A 21,061-nucleotide genomic window follows, 5' to 3' on the forward strand; every position below is an offset into this window, starting at 1 on the left:
ATTTTGGTGTGTGTAAGCATTGCATATTATAGGCATGCATTGTCATTTATTTCATATCTCATTGAAACTATGTCACAGTCCACTATGTCAACATCGTCATCTTCCCGCGCTACCGCCTCAGCCGATGAATCCGGCTACGTCACTGTTATTCCTCGACGTAATCCCCCCGCCTCGGTAGAAGAAGTCCCATCAGAGGATACGGAAGATACAGGGAACTCCGTGGCGATCAGCAATGACGACGCCCCGAGTCAACGACGCGAGGCATCACCTCCATCGGTGTTGCCACAACCACCTCTTTATGGACTTTGTATTCGGAGGACGGCAAGGAAGAGTGTCCCCATTCCGGAAAGGATAGCCACCAGCTCAGTAGGACTTAGCACTGTAGGACCTAGCGGAGTGACACCCAGCGTTGCAGGACTGAGAGCACCGCCACCACAGCAAGTTATAGGAATACCTGTTAGGAAGCCAGGTATGACCCCGGAGGAATCCCGGAGAATGTATTTGATAGCAGCGGATCTGCGCCACAGCCTCGCTGTAATAGCCGGGCAACAGGAGGTGTTGAACGAAGTGATGATAGGAATGGAAATCCTGTATGAGCATTCGACGGAGACTGCTAACACTGCTAGTGCTGCTAGACGAGAGGTTGGTCATGCGATGAAAGCATATTATGTGCTAGAACCATGTCAGGCAGGACTAGTCGCGGGCGCCCACAGAATGAAACACCCGATGTTGCTCATGCTGTAGCACAACAGCTCTTGGAAGCAATTCCAAACATTGTTACTCAAGTGACTGCAGGACTTAATGCTAACCAAGGAAGTAGTGGAGGAAACCGGGGACACAATGAAAGTGAATGCAACTACAAGTCCTTTATGGCTTGTAAACCTAAGGAGTTCCATGGAAAGGAAGGTGCGATTGGGTTGCTAAAATGGATTGACAGCATGGAGTCGGTCCTTCACATTAGCAAATGCCTCGAGCACAACAAAGTTGAGTATGCAACTTGCCTACTCCAAGATAGGGCATTGACCTGGTGGAATACCCTAGTGCAAACCCGAGGCCGTACAGCGGCATATCAACTAACTTGGGAAGACCTTAAGAAGCTGCTAATAGAGGAGTATTGTCCCAAGGATGAACTTCAGAAGCTTGAATCCGAATCCTGGAACCATTCTATGGTTGGAACACAAATAGAGAAGTATACAGTACGATTTCATGAACTAGCAAAACTGGTACCTCACATGGTTACTCCTGAGGAGAAACGGATAGATCGTTACATCTGGGGTCTGGCACTAGAGATTCGGGGAATGGTTACCTCAGCAAACCCAACTACCATTCAAAGTGCAGTAAGTCTAGCGAATCGACTAACCAATGATGTGATAAGGATGGGAGCATCGACAAAGGAAAGCTCTAGTAACAAGAGGAAGCCAGCAAATCAGGGAGAGAAGAAATATGGAGGCAAGTCAGGGAGGAAGTAGAAAGTCTCAAGAAACTTTATGGTAAGAGCTCATGAGCAAGAACCAATGAAAACTCAGGAACAGGGAGTTGTGGAAGTGCAGGAGAGAAAGCAGTACTCAAGACCGCTTCCGAAGTGCAATAAGTGTAACTTCCATCACAAGGGAGCTTGCCCAGTGTGCCAAAACTGTAAGCAAACAGGCCATTACTCGAAGTATTGTAAGGTGAATAAGGAGGGAAAAAGGACATGTTACGAGTGCGGGAGTACTGATCATCTCCGTAGAGCATGCCCCAAACTGAATAATGGACCTGGTAACAATGGACAAGGCCAAGCCAGGCAAAACTTCCAAGGAAATCAAGTTGGACGGTCAAGAGGTGTAGCCTTTGTGATTGGTGCAGAAGAAGCTCGTCAGAACCCTGAAGTGATAACAGGTACGTTCCTCCTGAACAACCATTTTGCATCAGTAATATTCGATGTGGGAGTAGATGATGGCCTTTTGCTTCGGCTGTCGGTGGATGTTGGCCTTTTGCTTCTGCTTCCTGTCATCTGGTTCACTTTTAACAGATGATGTTTCGCTTGTAGAAGTGACTTCTTCTACAGGAACTTCTGTGACAACCCTATATTTCCCAAAAGCATTGTAAACACTCGAAAGCTAAAAACAACGAAATTAACCTCGAAAATAAAGTGTTCAAGTATCTAAGTTGGGATGCATCAAATATTAGATATCATGCCAAGGGTTCCAAAAACATAAAGAACGCTCAAAACCGGGTTATATTGAAGAAATTATAACCACTCGTATATTTACAACACGACGTTAAAACATTATTTGACGTAAAAAGTAGAATCTCAATAAAATGCATTTTAGCCTTAAGTATCTAAACCAAAGTCGTAGATCTCGTTGAAAGGTGAGCGTATATAAAAAGATCCCCCAAATTGGACCTCGTATGAAGAAGTTATGGATTTTCAAAGTTTCGTAACAGTAGTAGAGGGCTAAAAACTCGGATTGAAGATCGAGTGTTATTTAGCTATCGCCACCTAAACAGAAGTTGAAGATCTCCTCAGTAGTAATAAAACGATAAAAAGACAAACGAAAACCGACGTCGAATAAAGAACCTATGAATTTTTAACGAACTTTAGGAGGCCCGGCCTATTAAAATTATATCATTAAAAATAAAGTCAAAACTAGCCGACGGAGTCTAAATGAAAGCTGTAGAGCATAATCTCACCTACGCGTGGATATAAAGAACGTGAAAAACGGAGCTCGTACGTGAAAGTTACGGAATTTAGAAGTCGGAAGCCAGGATTACGCCCCGCGTACTCTGGGAGTACGCCCCGCGTACTAGACCCAGAGTCGAGTCCCATCGGCCCGCCCAAGCTACGCTTAGCTAGACCCGAGTCGTAAGCCATGACGCATTATTACGCCCCGCGTAACCGAGTACGCCCCGTGTAACCGAGTACGCCCAGCGTACTCCGGAAGTACGCGCCGCGTACGAGGGTTTCCAGCCCTATAAATAGAAGGCATAAGCTCGAGTTTAAGCACACATTCACAAAATCTCCAGATACTCTCACACCCTTCCAAGCACCAGAGACCATTCCCTCACCTCGGTTTCCGCACTCGAGCCCCCGACGAAAGATTTACGCTGCAGAGATCCCCGAAGAGCCCGACGACGCAACCATCCGCGGTCGAAGTTCTGCTCAACCCTAGCCTCTCTCCTCAAACTTAACGAGTGAGTTCATACCCCTACTTTTCAATTATTTACACGTTTTAGGGGGGGAATACAAGTACATTACGAATCAAAGTATCATTTTATAAACATAATTATATTATCGTTCTTATAGGGTTTCGATACAAAAATAACTTTATGTTTAAAGGGCTATTATATCACCAAGTTGTTATTACCAAATGGGAACATACTTTTGAGAAACTATAATGAGTGTAGTATTCAAGTGATTCATACATTTTACATATACATCTCGACAAATGAAATGCTTTCAAAAGAAGTAAAGTCTTTATTTTCGTAAATCTGTTTATACCAAGTAATGTGAGACAGCTTCACGTACGTTCGAGTATGCATTATTAAGTCCTGTATTATATACCATAATCCCTTGTAGGGGGAGCATGATACTTGTGTATAGATCTATACGGGATTGACAATCCCACACCTAAGTTGTTAGCTACAGCTAGGCCGGCAGGCCTGGGGTGACAAATGTCATAACAGTTCCAACGCCTGAAGAACGTTGTTACAGGCCATCAATGTCAATAGCATGGTTATAAAACTCACATAAAAGTATAAAAACAAGTTTGATTTACGAGATTCATATATGCATTTCAGTTTCCCATTTTATTGTTAACACAAATTTTATCACTATTATTCAAGTATGGAAAACACAAACGCACTCCAACACGGGAAACTTTTCAAATCATTTACAGAAAATATTGGATTTTCTGAAAACCTCGTTCATCGATTTACTATCAAAAAGGACATACGTTTCAATGCAAAACACTTATGAACTCACCAACTTAATTGTTGACACTTTTTCGAAACCACTTGTATTTCTCAGGGAATCAGTAATACAGGTAACCACCAGCTTTTGGCGAAAGGAACACTAAGGATGTTTTATTATTGAACATTTATCATCTCATTGTAATATTCTTTTGCTAATATGTATAACGCAACAACAAACGTTTTCATTATATATGTGATGGTTGTGTTACTTTCTTTACAATATTCAATAGTTGTGATACTACGTGAAGTCATCCACCCCCGAATGTTTCCGCCATTCTGGTTTGGGGGTGTGACAACTTCTTTTGTACCACTAGTGCTTGGCAAGTCGAAGTTCTCAGGCTTGTTCAGTGGCTCTGGAACATATCTGCCTTTGGTTTTCCAAGAGGTTCGCTCTGACAGACCAACAGTTTCGTCAGCGTTATCTATAGGAGCATACCAGAAAAACTCATCATAGCCATCTGCATTATCTTCATTCACTATGGCAGTGAGTTCGGCTGTTTGATGTTCGGTTACTCCTGTGACCTTATATACTTGATTTGGTGTTGTTCTCACCTTTTGGTACACTACAGCCTTTTCTTCAAGAATCATGGACTTACTTTGGGACAAACGAGCAAACTCTACTGAATTTTCAGAAATAAGATTTTTGTGGTTTTCAGGTTCGCTCTTGACAAACTCAGAACAGTCGACTTCATCCTCTACAGAAATTACGCTCATATCATCCTCATTAAGTTCAGATGCGTTTTCAACATCAATTTTGTTTTCTGAACTTAAATTGGCATTCAACGAGTCAAATTTTTGTATGGTTTCGGTCCTTAGTTTCAGCTTATCATTTTCATCTAAAAGGTTTTTCAGCATGTCCTTATGGTCCTTGGACTTTATGAAAGATTCAATTTTGTCCAGTTCATACATATAAGTCAGATTCACATCATCAGACGAAACTACACTTTCGCAATTATATGCCTCAGCATCGATTTCATCCTCCTTAAACTCAAGGAAGGGCAAAATCATGCGATGAATTTTCTGCCCTATTTCACAATTCAGATGAAGTTGAGTGATGTTAGCATAAAGACGTTTAGCAATTAAACAAAAAACATTTCTCTGTTTCAAAAGTTTTAAATTGTCTCTTTGTAAATAAATGTTTTCGTCCTTAGATTTAATCAGCTCCGACTCCTTCAGCTCTATCCACATCCTCCGTTCCTCACTCTTGGATGACACCCTGCTTATTTGGTAAGTTAGGTTAGAATTGGTGACCCGTGTTTGAGTTAAACAGCTATCTAGATTTGAGATTCTTGAATTTAAGCTATTTAATTCTTTTTCATATGATTTCTGTGGGACTTTGAACGAAACAAAAAGAGATTGTACCTTCTTGATCAATTCATCAAGCTCATTGATCTGCACACTAAGAGGTTTTCCTGTGAAGCATAAGTCCTCTCGCTCCTTGGTGTCCCGTTTTCCGCCATCAGTATTGTATCCCCTCATGTGAGATACATCAGTCACCATCAAACATTTCTCACTGCTCTCGTCACTTCTTGCCACATACGCCTTTCCATGCGAAGGCCGTCTCACTTCATCATCCTCAGAGTCGGTAGACCATACTTGCACGCCACCGAACTCGTCATCCGCTGCCGAACCCTATACCAAAAGAGCATTCATAGAAGGGTTAGTAGCAGTTTTCTTCTTCTTGATCTCATCCAACTTTTTCATCAACGCTACTTCTTCATCTTTCTCCTCATCCTTCTCTGCCATTTTCTTCAAAACACAGTCTTTGGCATAATGGTTCTTTCCTCCACAGTAGTAGCAGTTCACACCAGAATCTCCTTCAACCTTCGCCTCCTTCTTTGATTCTTCTGTCTTCGGTTCCTCTCTGACCTTTTCAGAACTATAGCTTCCCTGCCAATTTCGGTTCTTATTGGTAGGGAACCTTTTCTTGATAAACCTCTTTGGATTAGACACCATCATTGCATAATCTTCAGAAGTAAGATCATAATCTTTTAGGTTCAGATCTTCATCATCAACCGTATTTTTGCCTTTAGACAGGAGGGCCAAGGACCCCAAACTTGAAACCACATTCTTCTCTTGCATGACAATCTTCTCTTGGGATTTAAAAATTCCCACCAGCTTTGCCAGCGAATAAGACTTGAACTGCTCATGAGCTTTGACTGTAGACACAACCGCTCTCCACTCGGGTCTTAGGCCATTCAAAAAGGTGACCTTCTGTTCAATCAGCTTCCTTTCTTTATCATGTTTGATCATCTTGCTAAGAAGATGATTGAAGCGATCGAATGTCTGAGTAACAGTTTCATCAGAATTCTGCTTAAATTCACCAAACTCAGACAACAGCAACGTCTGAATGGAATGCTCCAAATCTTCATCTGTGGAGTAAAGCTCTCGCAACCTATCCCAGATTTCTTTAGTTGTACTACAGGAACTTACTAACCTGAATGTATCAGATTGAAGAGCGAATCGGATTAGTCTCAACGCTTTGATATTGCATTGAAACTTCTCCTTTTCGTCTTGAGCAATGTCTTTTACATCTTTTAACAGATCATTATATTCTTTCTGAGTTTTAATGATCTTTGATGTTCCTGAGTGAGCGAATGGTCCAGGCACAATTGCTTCCCAAATAAGATATCCATTATCTTCCGATCCGATGATATAATCTTCAAAATGATGCGCCCAGACTTCATAATCCTGGGTGTAGAGAATAGGAATCTTTGTCGTTGATCCAATACTATTTGAGATGTTGATAGGATTAGATTGTGACTCGTCCATGCTTGATCGTTTAACATGTTTGATAGATCAGACTTGTAATATGTAATATTAGGGCAAAACAAATAAATGCTGAGTTACGTCAATTATGGAATGACGGCTCAATAAATATCAGTTAATACGGAATAACCCTAATCGCAAACTCCTTCACAGAAAAGATGTGTATCGATTACACAGCCTCCTGCTCTGATACCAATTGATGAGTTATAAAAACTCTTAGATCGATTAGATCTTTGTAACAAGTAAGTAAAGAACGTAAAAAACAAGGAAATAAAACACAAGTATGGATCACAATGAGTCGAATGATTAGCTTACTCAATCCTCAGCAGAGCTCGACTAAGAACTTCCGCTGTAGAGGATTTCTAGGGTTACAAAATAAGAACGATGAATATGCTGAACAATACTTCTCTAATCGTTACTAATCTTCTTGTTCTAGGATGCATGCAAGCATCTATTTATAATAAACCCTACAAAACTCACGGATGGACAGGCCCATACCGAAGATAAACATGGACTAGCTAATGAGCCCAATAGATGCAACACAATACTGGACCTAACATGGGTAATTGTCGATGGACTGACTAAGAGTGTACCTTTTTTTGTCATGCGTGAAACAACTCCAATGGAGAAATACGCACAAGTATACTTGGATGAGATTGTTGTGATACATGGCGTGCCATTAAAGATTATTTCCGATCGTGATACTCGCTTCACTTCTCATTTTTGGGCAAGTATGCAACGTGAATTAGGATCTCGGATTGCTCTCAGCACAACTTATCATCCCCAGACAGATGGTCAAACAGAGAGAACAATCCAAACAGTGGAAGATATGCTTCATGCATGTGTCCTGGAATTTGGTGGTAACTGGGACAAGTACTTACCTCTTGTCGAACTTTCATATAACAAAAACTACCACACTTCAATCAAAATGCAACCATATGAAGCATTATGTGGTAGTAAATGTTGTACTCCATTATGTTGGCATGATGTAGGACAGAAAATCTTTGGAGGCGCTGAAATGATTCAAGACACCACTAACAAGATTAAAATTGTAAGAGAAAGAATGAAAGCGGCTCAGGATCGACAAAAGTCCTATGCGGAAAAGAGAAGATGACCCATAGAATTCCATTTGGGTGACTTTGTAATGCTGAAGGTATCCCCATGGAAAGGCATTATGCGATTTGGGAAGAAAGGAAAATTAAGTCCTAGATTTGTAGGTCCTTTCAAAATTATCTAGAGAATTGGTAAGCAAGCATACCGTTTGGAATTATTGGAAGATTTGACAGGTATTCATGATGTGTTTCATGTGAGTTATCTGCGTAAATGTTTAAGCATATATGATGAAACGGTCCCGTTATCCGAGGTGAAACTAGATAATAAATTAAGATATGTAGAAGAGCCTGAAGAGATCGTAAACGAAAAAACGACTGAATTACGTAATAAAGAAGTGGAGTTGGTGCTTGTAAAGTGGAGACACCATCGAGGCCCAAATTATACTTGGGAAATTAAGAATGAGATAAGATCGAAATATCCCCATTTGTTTAAATCGTTGTAATTTTAAGGACGAAATCCTTTTAGGGACGAAATCCTCAAAAGGAGGAGGTATTTGTAACATACATGTTAATGACCATGTATAATTATCGTGTTTTGTAAACTTGATAGCTTAAAAGTGAATATTAATATATAATATATATATAATTTTGAGCCTTGCGTTCTAACAAGATAGTTTTTACGAGAATTGAAGTAAAACTATATTTAGAATCATTCAGAAAGTGATGGGAAGTCTTATGAGATTCCGATCAAAAAGTCAAATATTGAAATTAACGAAAATGTAAAATTTAAGTCGGAAATAAGTAAAAATAATGTTATTAAAAGTTATAAATTATCTCGTTAGAAACATTTAGGTGAAAACCTCACTGAAATCCATGTTATAACGAAGAAGTTATGACTTATTGAAGTTTCGTGACAGAACCGACGTCGTATGACATAAAAAGTGAGTTTACGGTAAACTACATTTTCGCATTAATGATCTAAATAAAAGTTGTAGTATTCATTAAACCGAGAAGTTTCATAAAAAGAACGTCCAAATCTGACTTCGTATGAAAAAGTTATGATTTTTCTATGATTTGGCATAGCAGTACACAGCCCGAAATTCAAAATAAAGATCGAGTGATTTTTAGCCGACACGACTTAAACAAGAATCGAAGGTCTCGTCAATAGTAGTACAACGGTAAAAAGACAGACGAAAACAGACATCAAATGAAGAAGTTATGAATTTTTAACGGATTTTTCTTGTCCTGGCCTGTTAAAAATGTAATTTTAAAAAATATATTCAAAATTAGCCAACAGAGTCTAAACGAAAGTAGTATAGCACGGTCTCACCTAAGAGTGGATATAAAGAACGTCCAAAATAGAGCTCGTATGCGGAAGTTACGAATTATTGAAGTTTGAAATATCGGAGTACGCCCAGCGTACTTTTGTTCACGGTCCGAGATTGGCCACGTCGCCTACTCCCTCGCTTGTTGCACATGTGTTCGTAGCCTTGACGCGTCCGAAGTAATCCACTCCTATGCTCAGCGTACGAAAGTGTACGCCCAACGAAGAGCCTTGCGACGCAGTACGCCCGTGTACGAGGAATTATGCCTCGCGTAATGTGAGGCTTCGGCCACTATAAAAGGGGTGCGAGACCTCTAGGATTTTTTAGAAAATTTTACACTTTTACACCCTCTCATTTCTTATAAACTATCCTAACACCGTTCGAAGCCTAGGAAACTACCACAATGCCCGAAGCAAGCCCCGGCGCACCGAAGACCTCTAGAAAATAATATTTTCAGTCGAAACTCTGCCCACACAAAGTCCCGTTTTCTTCAAAGAAAGTCATATCTAGAAACGAAGTGCTGCCCAAATCAGCATTTCATCATTCGGTTATTTCACGGTGACTTCAATATAGGGACAATTGTACGTTATGTGTTATATGTTGTGACAACCCGAAATTTCCATTCTGTACAAACTATATCACTTCAATAGAAGTTATAGCAGTCACAGTTAATTTTCATACTTTTTCGCGTAAGTTTGAGTAATTCAGGGTTTACACTTCAGGAAATATCAGGAGAGTGGGTGCACTAGGGTTTTGTGCAACGCTATTATTCCAACACTCTATTATATTAGAGATCATTTCAGAAATAAAAATATTTTCTGCCAAAAATATTTCAGGACTATAAATAGATTTCTGAAGCAAATTCATTCATTATTCACATTTCCAACTAGAGAAAAGCCATTTTCTCTCTCACGGATCTTCGGGTTTTTATACCAAAACGTGAGTAACTCTTTCTAGTAGTGTTAGAATGCTTATTATGTGCTTATAATATGATTTAGATGGCTAAATCATTAGATCTAGGAGTTTACTCCCCAAGGTGTTCTTGGGCGGTAAACTCCTGAAACAAAGCCAAAACCGACCCTTGTGTTATACAAATGCCTTAGACTCATATGTATGTGTGTTAGGGACAAGAAAATAACCATAAATCACCCAAGTTTGGGAGTTCACGGCCCAAGAGTTGCTTAGGCCGTAAACTCCCTTTTTGAACTCAAAATGATGTTTTAAGGCCACAAAAGCTTTAAGACTTTTTATCAAGACTAGTTCCCATTTAATCTAAGGCCTTAAGCACATCAAAGAACACAAACAAATGAGAGTTTACGGCCCAAGTGTTTCTTAGGCCGTAAACTCCATAGAAATGGACTAAAGAGTGTTATTAAGACACCTAAAGCCCTAGACCTTTACATGGAATTGTTCCCCACTTAATCTAAGCACCAAAGCACATCAAAATCACATTTCAAAGTGAGTTTACGGCCATGACATGGTTCATGGGTCGTAAACTCATTAAAGGGGCACCAAAGTGTGTCAATGGTCTTCATATGCTTGGAATAAAAGTCTATAACCTATACCACAAGTGCAAGAGACTTGAAAGCATCAAAAACACACCATACTTAAAGTTTACGGCCGTAAACTCTAAGGGGAATGTCCTTAGGGCCGTAGACTCCTGATTGGAGTATTTCTAGACCTTAAACCCTTCCAAGAATTTAACCACCAAGTTAGAATAATTCTAGGAATCATTTGGAACTTCAAAACACACAAAACACCCATGGTTGGGAGTTTATGGCCGTAAACTCAAGAGTTTACAACCGTAAACTCCATGTGTGTTGGTATATGGGGAGTAAACTCATATATGGGGTCCTTTGGAACCCTAAACACAAGTACCTTGTCCCACGATAGCTTAGATGCAATCCTTAGGACTTAAAACACTTATATAAGGTGTTTATTATGTCTAGGATGTCTTAGCTTTATCAATTAGTAACTTAAGACTAATTGAGTGCATATATGTTTGATTATATGTTCGTTAGGATCGTAGTGTGTGTACAAGTCCTCGCTTGACACCTAGCAATCCTATATCGTTCAGTTCATCCCAATCACCAACTACAGGTGAGTTCATACCCCTTAATCAATGTTTTAAATGATTTTAAATGCTTTAATGGGGGGGGGGGGGAATACATGTATAAAATAGTATGTTATTAAATCAATCTTATGTATTTTATAACTATGTTTTCACTCAGTAGATTTCACATATTTCAAAAGGTGTCACATGAAATGGTTTTCTATCTTAAAATACTTTGATAACAAAAGTATTAGTTTTGAAATATTTAATGACATCAAGTCACTCTAAATTATTGTTCAAAACTCCTAGATATCTTACAAAACCATTATTTTACCTTCTTGAATCAAACTATACTTATGCGCATATGTTCATTTATACGTTAGAGATTATAGTTTTCATCCTTCGTTCAGTTTCCCACACCCTGGTGCATCGAGGGTTCATAAATCTACTTGAACAACCACTTACTTTCCAGTTAATTATCATAGGGATAGTTAGAAGAAACAAAACATTATTCCTATTACAAGGAATCACACAAGAGTCAGTTCATTCATGAGTCTATACCAGTACATTACCTGATACATGAGTACATTACAGTTGATTACATGATACCTGAGTACGTTTACATATACTTACTTGATACATGATTACGCTTACATGAACACATTACATGAATACCATACAGGAATACTGTTACTTAGGTGCATTATCCTATATTTACTTAACTGGATACTTGTACTTAGAACTACGAGGATGATTTATTAGTATTTACTGTGTAAATTACCTTTCCTGTCCCAGTTCAATGGGATGATTCGGTGGGACTTACCATTCCGATCCCCACTGATTAGCACCAGTGGTCGATAAATGTCTACGGATGTTTAGGGTTGTTACTTACTTAGTAGTCAGTGACGGGACTAACCATCCCTCTGTCCACTGTTGCAACAGTGGATGAGATGTGAATCTTCGGAGGATCATTAGGTTGACGATCTGTATTAAGAGATCGATACGGGGACTAACCCTCCCTCCACCCTGCTACCGCTACATAGGATGAGGGGACACTCTTCGGATGTTCCATGGGGTCTATCTTTCGCTTCGGCGATGCCGTGTTTGTCCTGGTAACCCCAGATTATATTTTCCTGTTTACTTTATTTTGTGATACTTTCACATAAACGAGGAGTTAGACTACGTACTCTAGTACTAGTCAATAGAAAGGAAAAGCTATCATAATACTTACAAAACATTCGGGTCTTGGTAGAAGACTACACTTCATACTTACAAAACATTCGGGTCTTGGTAGAAGACTACACTTCATACGTACAAAACATTCGGGTCTTGGTAGAAGACTACACTTCATACTTATAGAACATCCGGATCTTGGTAGAAGACTACATAGTCATAACAAAACATTCGGGTCTTGGTAGAAGACTACACTTCATACTTATAGAAAATAAGGGTTTTTCTAGGGTTTTTCATACTTACATCAACATTTTCACTTAAAGGTTTACATGGCCTTCATGATAGATTTTCATAAGCATGACAATGACACTTAAATACTTATGAATTCACCAGCTTTAAAGCTGATACTCGCTTTCAAAATAACTTGTATTCTCAGGTCAACAGTAGACTGATACGATGGCCAGGTTTTGAGAAGACGGAGCAGACAAGACTTGTCTTCTATTTTGATTGTATATTTTTGGTATCTTACTACATTGAAAGAACACACATGTATTAAAATTCTACTTGTAATTCAATGGATGATGTTGTTACTTGTTTATTATATTACACTGTTGTGATACTGTACATGACGTCCTCCACCCCTGAACGTTTCCGCCGTTCATGGTTTTGGGGTGTGACATACGTGCAATGTGCTTCCCATGTTATTATGATAATGAAGCTATATCTTTAACCATGTAGTGAATGACTAAGCATCACTTTGGTATTGGTATGAAGTGTTTAGCCAGGTAGAGCATTTCTCGTATCACTTTGGTATTGGCTTTGTGTCTTTGGCCATGTAGAGAATGACTCGTATCACTTTGGTATTGGCAAAATGCTATGTAGGGCTAAAAGCCTGTATATTCTAGCAAAATGATAATTCAAAATTGTATTTTCTATGCCACTTTGGCTGAAGTCTTATTGATGTATATCATGTTGAAATTGTTGTATTTAATTGATTCTAAATCTTTGAATCAGATTATTGGTTGGTATGGAAAGCCTGTCATATGATACTCATTTGCCTTTGTTGTTCTTTGTCCCTCTTTGTTTCTGTCATATATATATATATATATATATATATATATATATATATATATATATATGTGTGTGTGTGTGTGTGTGTGTGTGTGTGTGTGTGTGTGTGTGTGTGGCATAGCATTATATTGTAACTGTTATTGAACTCATTAAGCGTCAGCCGCTTATCCCTCTCAGTGTTTAATTATTGCAGGTGATAAGCATCCATTATAGTTATGTACCGTTAGAAGATGTAGAATAGATAATATTATGACTTTTGTATTTAGTATATAAATTCCTGGGAAATTATGTAATATATAAAACTCTGTAAAAATTCTTAACATTTGGTTTGTATCCAGTCTTTTGCTAAGTATCCGGACTTCTGTAAATTATATTATGAATATGCATGTAGCATGTTTGGAGTAATAATATAGTAAAGCTATTAAAGCAGTAGTAGTTCTTTCAGTCATCATATCAGAGTAGTAGTTTAAGTGACATAAACCCTATAGATTGGTATTTAGACTTAAACTATTAGAAGTTCAATATATGAACGGATTCATTGTAAGAATATGGATACAAACCATAGGAAAGACTTAATTGAAGTATTAGGTAATAATAAATCATAATATTCTAAAATACTATATTACTCCGAAATTTCAGAGCAATGGTTGAAGAGGTGAATAGCTATACAACAAATGTGGGTGGAGAACTTCATCCTGATGAAGTAAATACTCCAGTATCCCCTTGTGAGGAGCGAGTCTTGGACAAACTTACTGGTGTTATTCAGCAGACTCTCGAAGAACACAAAAATGATAGTGATAAAGGTAAAGAGAAAGCCACCAGAGAATCTTCAAAAGGGGAGGTGAAACTTCCCTCATTCAAAATTTTCAAGAGTAATGGTGTTATGGAGTTTTCAGCTGTTCTTAATCCCATTGTTCTTACATGGATCTAGAACACAGAAAAAGTATTTCGTATCTCTCATGTGGTTAATGAAGACAGGGCTAGTTATGCTTCTACAATGCTCATCGGAGAAGCCTTGGTCTGGTGGGAAGCAACATTCGAAGCTCTCAACAAGTATGACCAAGATAATTTATCTTGGGAAATGTTCAAAAATCGCTTGCTAGGAAAGTACTATCCTCTAGACATGAGGAGAAGATTGGAGAAAAAATTCCCTGAGGTTAAAAAGGGAGGAATGACTGTGAGTGATTATGAAATTCATTTCAATCAGAAATAACGGTTTGTTGCAAAGCATATTCCAAATGAAGACAATAAAATTTAGTTATTCATGGAAGGACTACGGTATGAAATCCGTGATTTTGTGGTTAATCGGGATGTTCTGTCATTTGATAAAGTTGTTCATTATGCCCGAAAGCGCAAGCATGACTTAGAAATATGTGGTGCCACTCTTTCTGTTCTGAATCATCCATGTATTGATCAAATTGTTCATGTTTCCTCTATTCCACCAGCTCAATCTATTCGAACTGATCCTGGTAAACAAGTGCAATCTCATAATACCTCTCGTGGCCGCGGTATGTAACAATCTTTTTCTCTTCAGTCGACATCGTGTCGAAATTGTGGAAATAATCATCAGGGTGAATACATATTACAAAAAGGATCAGTGGTCTGTTATGGATGTGGAGAAATAGGCCAAATGAAGCCCGTTTTCCCGATGAAGAATGTTACATGCTTTGGTTGTGGATTTACTGGCCACATAAAGCGTTTCTGCCCTACTCTTACTAGACAAATGGTGGAGAGTCAAGCTTTCATCCAACAACCAAAGAGTACTCCAACTAAAAAGGAGGAGGTGCCAAAATCTAAAGGTCGTGCATTCCAAATTACCACAGAGGAGGCACGTGAAGACTCGAATGTTGTGACTGGTACATTTCTAGTCAACTCTAGACCTACTCATATCTTATTTGATTTTGGTGCCTCAGATTCTTTTGTGTCTCATGAATTTGCGCATTCCTTTCAAATTGCTTGTTATGCACTCGTGCAACCATTTCATGTAGATACTACGGGAAGTATATCATTACTTGCTAATAAAGTCTATAGGGATTGTGTCATAGAAATTGAAGGTTATAATTTTCTTGCTAACATCATTCCTATCTCCTTGCCCAACTTTGATATTATTCTCGGCATGGATTGGTTGTCAAAGAACCGTGCAGAACTCTTGTGCTATGAAAAGATAGTATGTGTTCCTATTGAAGGGGAGAATCCTATTTATGTCTACGATGAACAAAGACATAAAATCTTTAAAATAATATCTTTCCTAAAAGATCGTAAATTTATATCGAAGGGGTGTTCTACTTATCTGGCCTATACAGTTGATATCTCAAAAGAGTGGAAGAAAATTGTAACTTATATTCCCGTTGTTAATGAATATCGTGATGTTTTCCCTGATGAATTGCATGGACTACCTCCACATAGGCAAGTAGAATTCTAAATTGATCTTGTACCTGGTGCTGCTCCAATTGCAAAGACTCCTTATCAGCTTACGCCAGCCGAGATTAAGGAAATGATGAACCAACTGCAGGAATTACCTGACAAAGTCTTTATTCGACCGAGTACCTCTCCCTGGGGTGCTCCGCTATTATTTGTCAAGAAGAAAGATGGATCGATGCAAATGTGTATTGATTACCGTGAGCTAAATAAAGTAACTATCAAGAAAAAGTATCCACTACCTCGCATAGTCAACTTGTTTGATCAACTTCAGGGTGTTAGCTATTTCTCGAAGAATGATTTGAGGTCTGGATATCATCAGTTGAAAGTACACGAGCAGGATGTACCGAAGACTGCTTTCTGTACTCATTATAGGCATTGTGAATTCCTTGTCATGCCATTCGGATTGACAAATGATCTTGTTGTATTCATGGATATGATGAATTGGGTATGCCATTTATCTTTATTATATAAATGGCATTCACATATTCCAACTTCAAGAAATGGATCTTTGAAAGCAAATAATGTAGTTTATTTGACATATGTGAACCTTATTTATATGTAAAGGATTCTTATTGTTATTTTCACCAACGTGTAGAGAAAATAATTAAGGAACTATACACTTTGGTGTATGACTTCCTTTCTAATGAATGTCTGAGATTATGCACAAGATACCAAATCAAATTTATTAACAACTATAATAGTTTGAATTATATTTTACATGGTAAAGCATAATTATGAAATCTATGTTGAAGGTTTCAAAAGTTGAGATGAAAACCGGTTAGAACCATCTAAGGCCTTAATGATAATAAAGGATGAATTAAATCTTACTTGGTATGATTTACTTTCTAATTAGTAGAAATATACTAATTTAATATTTTTGGGATAATACTTCAATCACTATTAATTGTATCTTGAATACAAATACCAACTAATAAGTAGATTAAACATTTTATTAGATTTAGTATGGAATGGCTCCATCTTCATCTTATTTAATGTTTTCTGGATTTGAAGTCGTGTTGGACTAAAGCTTCTCAACCCAAAATCTACGAAATACATATTTGAATAATACTCTAAATGTGTCTTAGATTATTATATGCAAAACCGCCAAGAATAAGTCTTCTTATTCTTGTGAAAGCTAAGTTAATAGAAAGAGAGCTTCTAATGACAAAGCAATTGGGAGGTACATGGAACTTGAAGTAGGTCAAGAACCATAACCTTATGTAGAAATTAGTTGACACTAATTTTAACAAGGATTGTTAAACTTCAATAATAGCCATTCACAAACACAAATTGTTTGCATTAGTGGTAGAAATCATCAATGACGTGAGAAATGTGGAATCTCTCATTGATGAAATTTTACTGATGGTTTCCAGAAAATCCATCAAATACCAAGATGCTATGTCAGATCTCGAATATGATAAATAACTTAGAGTCATGAACATTAGATGTAATCCATGTATGAGAATCAAGTATGGGCTTGATTAAAAATTTATCCCTATAGCAAGGCTAGATGGAGTAATGAATTCTTATAGAAAGAATAAATTAGATGGATAACCATACACATTTAAAGCAAGACTTGTTATAAAAAAGATTTCCTCATACTCATGTCATTGACTATGGTCCTCATCATACTCATGACATTGACTGTGATCAAACCTTTTTCACAAGTAGCTATGACAAACATGCATATAAGTATCACACAGACAATAAGTATCTATTAAAGAATCACATAAGTCTACTCAATAATACTACAAGATTCGGGCCCCACCTACAGTCGGCTGCTATGAGATTCGGGCCCCGCCCTACTCAACTACTAACATTTTACATATACAGACCAGCCTTGGTGCCTTAGACCCATTCCTACTAAAGGAAACTCACCTCTCAAACTAAATGTTGAACTCGTTCGTGAGGAATCTTCGCTGGCTGCTCCCACGACTCCCCGGCTAACTCTATACAATAATACATAGTTAGAAAAATGAAAATCCATCTAAGGGTAAAATGACCATTTTTCCCCTGGTCAAAGTCAACATTATGGGTTTACCAACTCGCCGAGTCAACCTTTAAACTCGTCGAGCTTTTTAACTCATAAGTCCTGAAATCGTGACCCAACTTGCCAAGTCATTTCTCCGACTTGTCGAGTCCTATCGAACTGCTTATAGTCGCGACTTGGCGAGTTAACTCGTCGAGTCCCTCTACAAACTCGTTAAGTTCTACCATAAACTGAAACAGGACAGAACAACCCGACTCATCGAGTTCCCTCATGGACTCGAAGATTCCTTCTATCTGATTGGCCATATTCATAGATTAAACCCTTGCTCTCTAGATCTATAGCCCATACTTCGCTTGTTCACTGGAAATGACCTTTCTAAGGGTAAAGTTTCTAACTTACCCATTGATAACCCTTTTTGAAGAGTTTAGCTAAAACCCTGGTTCCTTTAGGACATAGATCTTGTCCAGACAGCCTTAGCATTCCAAACCAAAGCTTAAAAGCTTAGATGTAAGGCCTAGAAGCTAGTTAACCACGTAAAGTCTCGAGCTTCCTTCCATGCATGGCCCCTTTTGTCTTAAAAAGGCCATAACAACATCCTTAAGGTTTACATGAGACTCAAATGGCATAAAGTTTCCACCTTTATGCCTTTACAGCTCTTAATAACTCCAGATCTGAAAGTATAATCAGCTTGGGACATCCATGACTCAAAAATCATGCTACTTGGATAAAAATCCCATAAAATAGACCACAAAGAGATCTAATGAGCTATAAAGCAAGATAAGAGCTTGATTACCAGAAAGTGATGAGAATGGAGCGAAATCCCTAGATCTATAATCTTCTCTTTGAACCTTCAAGCTCCTCCTTTTTCTTCTTTCAAGAACACACAAACCACTCAAAAATGGCAAGAAATAGCTCAAGATCACTCAAGGTTGATTAGGGTTTCGAGATTAGGGTTTGGAGGTGATAGAAGTTGGGGTGGAGGCCAGATATGATGCTTCAATAGGGTTCAATCCCTAAATATTAGGGTTTTCGTCCAGGTTGTCCTACTCATCGAGTCAAGACTCTGACTCGTTGAGTAGTTCATTTAAAACCCGCACATATTCTGCCTTTTACTCAACGAGTTAGCGCCACCAACTCGTCGAGTAGCCCTTCCAAAATGAATAAATAATTAAGTTAAAAACATACCAGGAACCAGGCGTTACAATTCTCCCCCACTTGTCTTAGACTTTGTCCTCGAAGTCTGTTGTGTCTAAAAACAACTCTAGGTAGTGCTCTCTCATCTCCTCCTCGGGCTCCCAGGTCCACTCTGAGCCCTTACGGTGTTGCCATTGCACCTTTACCAACTCCACCCTCTTGCTCCTCAAATCCTTCGACTTCCTATGAAGGATAGCTACTGGCCACTCAATGTAATTTAGGCTGTCATCAACATGAATATCCTCAAGGGGTACCCCTGCTGAATCATCCACTAAGCACTTCTACAATTGAGAAACATGGAAGGTGTTGTGGATCTAACTGAGCTCTACTGGAAGGTCTAATCGGTAAGCAACTCGGCCCACCCGGGCCAACACCCTAAACTGACCGATGAAACTGGGGCCTAACTTGCCCTGTTTACGGAACCGGATAACACCCTTCCAGGGTGACACCTTCAGGAGGAACATGTCGCCCACCTGAAATTCCAAATCCGAACGCTGCTTTACGGTATAACTCTTTTGTCGACTCCGAGCAGTCTGTAGCCTGCTCCAGACCTGTTGGATCCGCTCTGTGGTCTTGAGTACTACCTCAGTACTCCCCATGATCCTCTGACCGACCTCACCCCAACAAATTGGGGTCCTACGCTTCCTCCCGTAGAGCATCTCGAAAGGAGTCCGATCTATACTAGCATGGTAACTGTTGTTATACGAAAACTCTGATAACGGGAGATATGTATACCAACTGCCACTGAAATCTAAAACACATGCACAAAGCATGTCCTTAAGAGTTTGAATCATCCTTTCACTATGTCTGTTATTATGGGGATGGAAAGCGGTGCTGAAGTGGATACGAGTACCCATCTCGTCGTGAAACTGCTTCCAAAATTTGGAAGTAAAATGGACATCTTGATCTGACAGTACTGAGACAGACACTCCTTGTCGTGCCACTACCTCTCGCACGTAAATATCGGCCAATATGCTCTCCTAGATCGGGATAAGATCCATGATGACCCATATCAAATCGACCCCACATGCGGTCCTGGGAAGCTTAGTGATAAAATCCATAGTAATGTCCTCCAACTTCTACATGGGGATGTCTAATGGTTGTATCTTGTCGTGAGGCCTTTGGTGCTCTTCTTTGACCTTCCTGTAGGTCACGCACCTCTCTACGTACCATGCTACGTCCCACTTCATGCAGATCCACCAATAGTCAGGGCGAAGATTCCGGTATATCTTCGTTGCCCTAGGATGGATGAGAACCTCGACTTATGAGCCTCATCCATCAGAACCTGCCGTACTCCACCCGAGTACGGAACCTAGACCCTCCCATGCAGAGTTAACAACCCTTAGCTATCATAATCAAATGAATCCACCCGACCTACAATCCTCTCTCACTTCTGGCGCTCTTCCTTAAGGCCCTCAACATGCGTCTCTCTAATATGCTCCAACAGCGGAGTGATCATCGTCATCCTCAAACACAAATCTCTTATCAGAGCCACTACCACCTTGCGGCTTAGGGCGTCAGCCACCACAATCGCCTTGCCCGGGTGGTAAAGGATCTCACAGTCATAATCCTTTACCACATCTAACCACCGACGCTGCCTCATGTTCAGATTCGACTGATCCATGAGGTACCTCAAAATCTCATGATCCGTGTAAATGTTACAACAGACCCCGTAGAGGTAATGTTGCCAAATCTTGAGGGCGAACACCACAGCCCCCAGCTCTAAATCATGTGTCGGATAGTTAGCCTCGTGCGGCTGTAGCTGCTTCGACGCGTAAGTTATCACATGACCCCTCTGCATCAGAACTACACTCATGCCTGAAATTGATGCCTCACAATAAACCACGAAGTCATCAACTCCCTCGGTCAGAGTCGAAATCGGTGCCTCGCATAACCACGTCTAAGAGTCTTGAAGGCTGCCTGCTGCTCCGGCCCCCAGCGGAATGTCGCCGACTTCTTAGTTAGTCGGGTCAAGGGAACGGTGATCTTGGAGAAATAATGGATGAATCTCCTATAATAACCCGCTAAATCCCAGAAAACTCTAAATCTCAGATGGAGA

Source organism: Lactuca sativa, chromosome 1 (genome assembly GCF_002870075.4).
Source record: "Lactuca sativa cultivar Salinas chromosome 1, Lsat_Salinas_v11, whole genome shotgun sequence".
NCBI classification, from domain to species: Eukaryota; Viridiplantae; Streptophyta; class Magnoliopsida; order Asterales; family Asteraceae; genus Lactuca; species Lactuca sativa.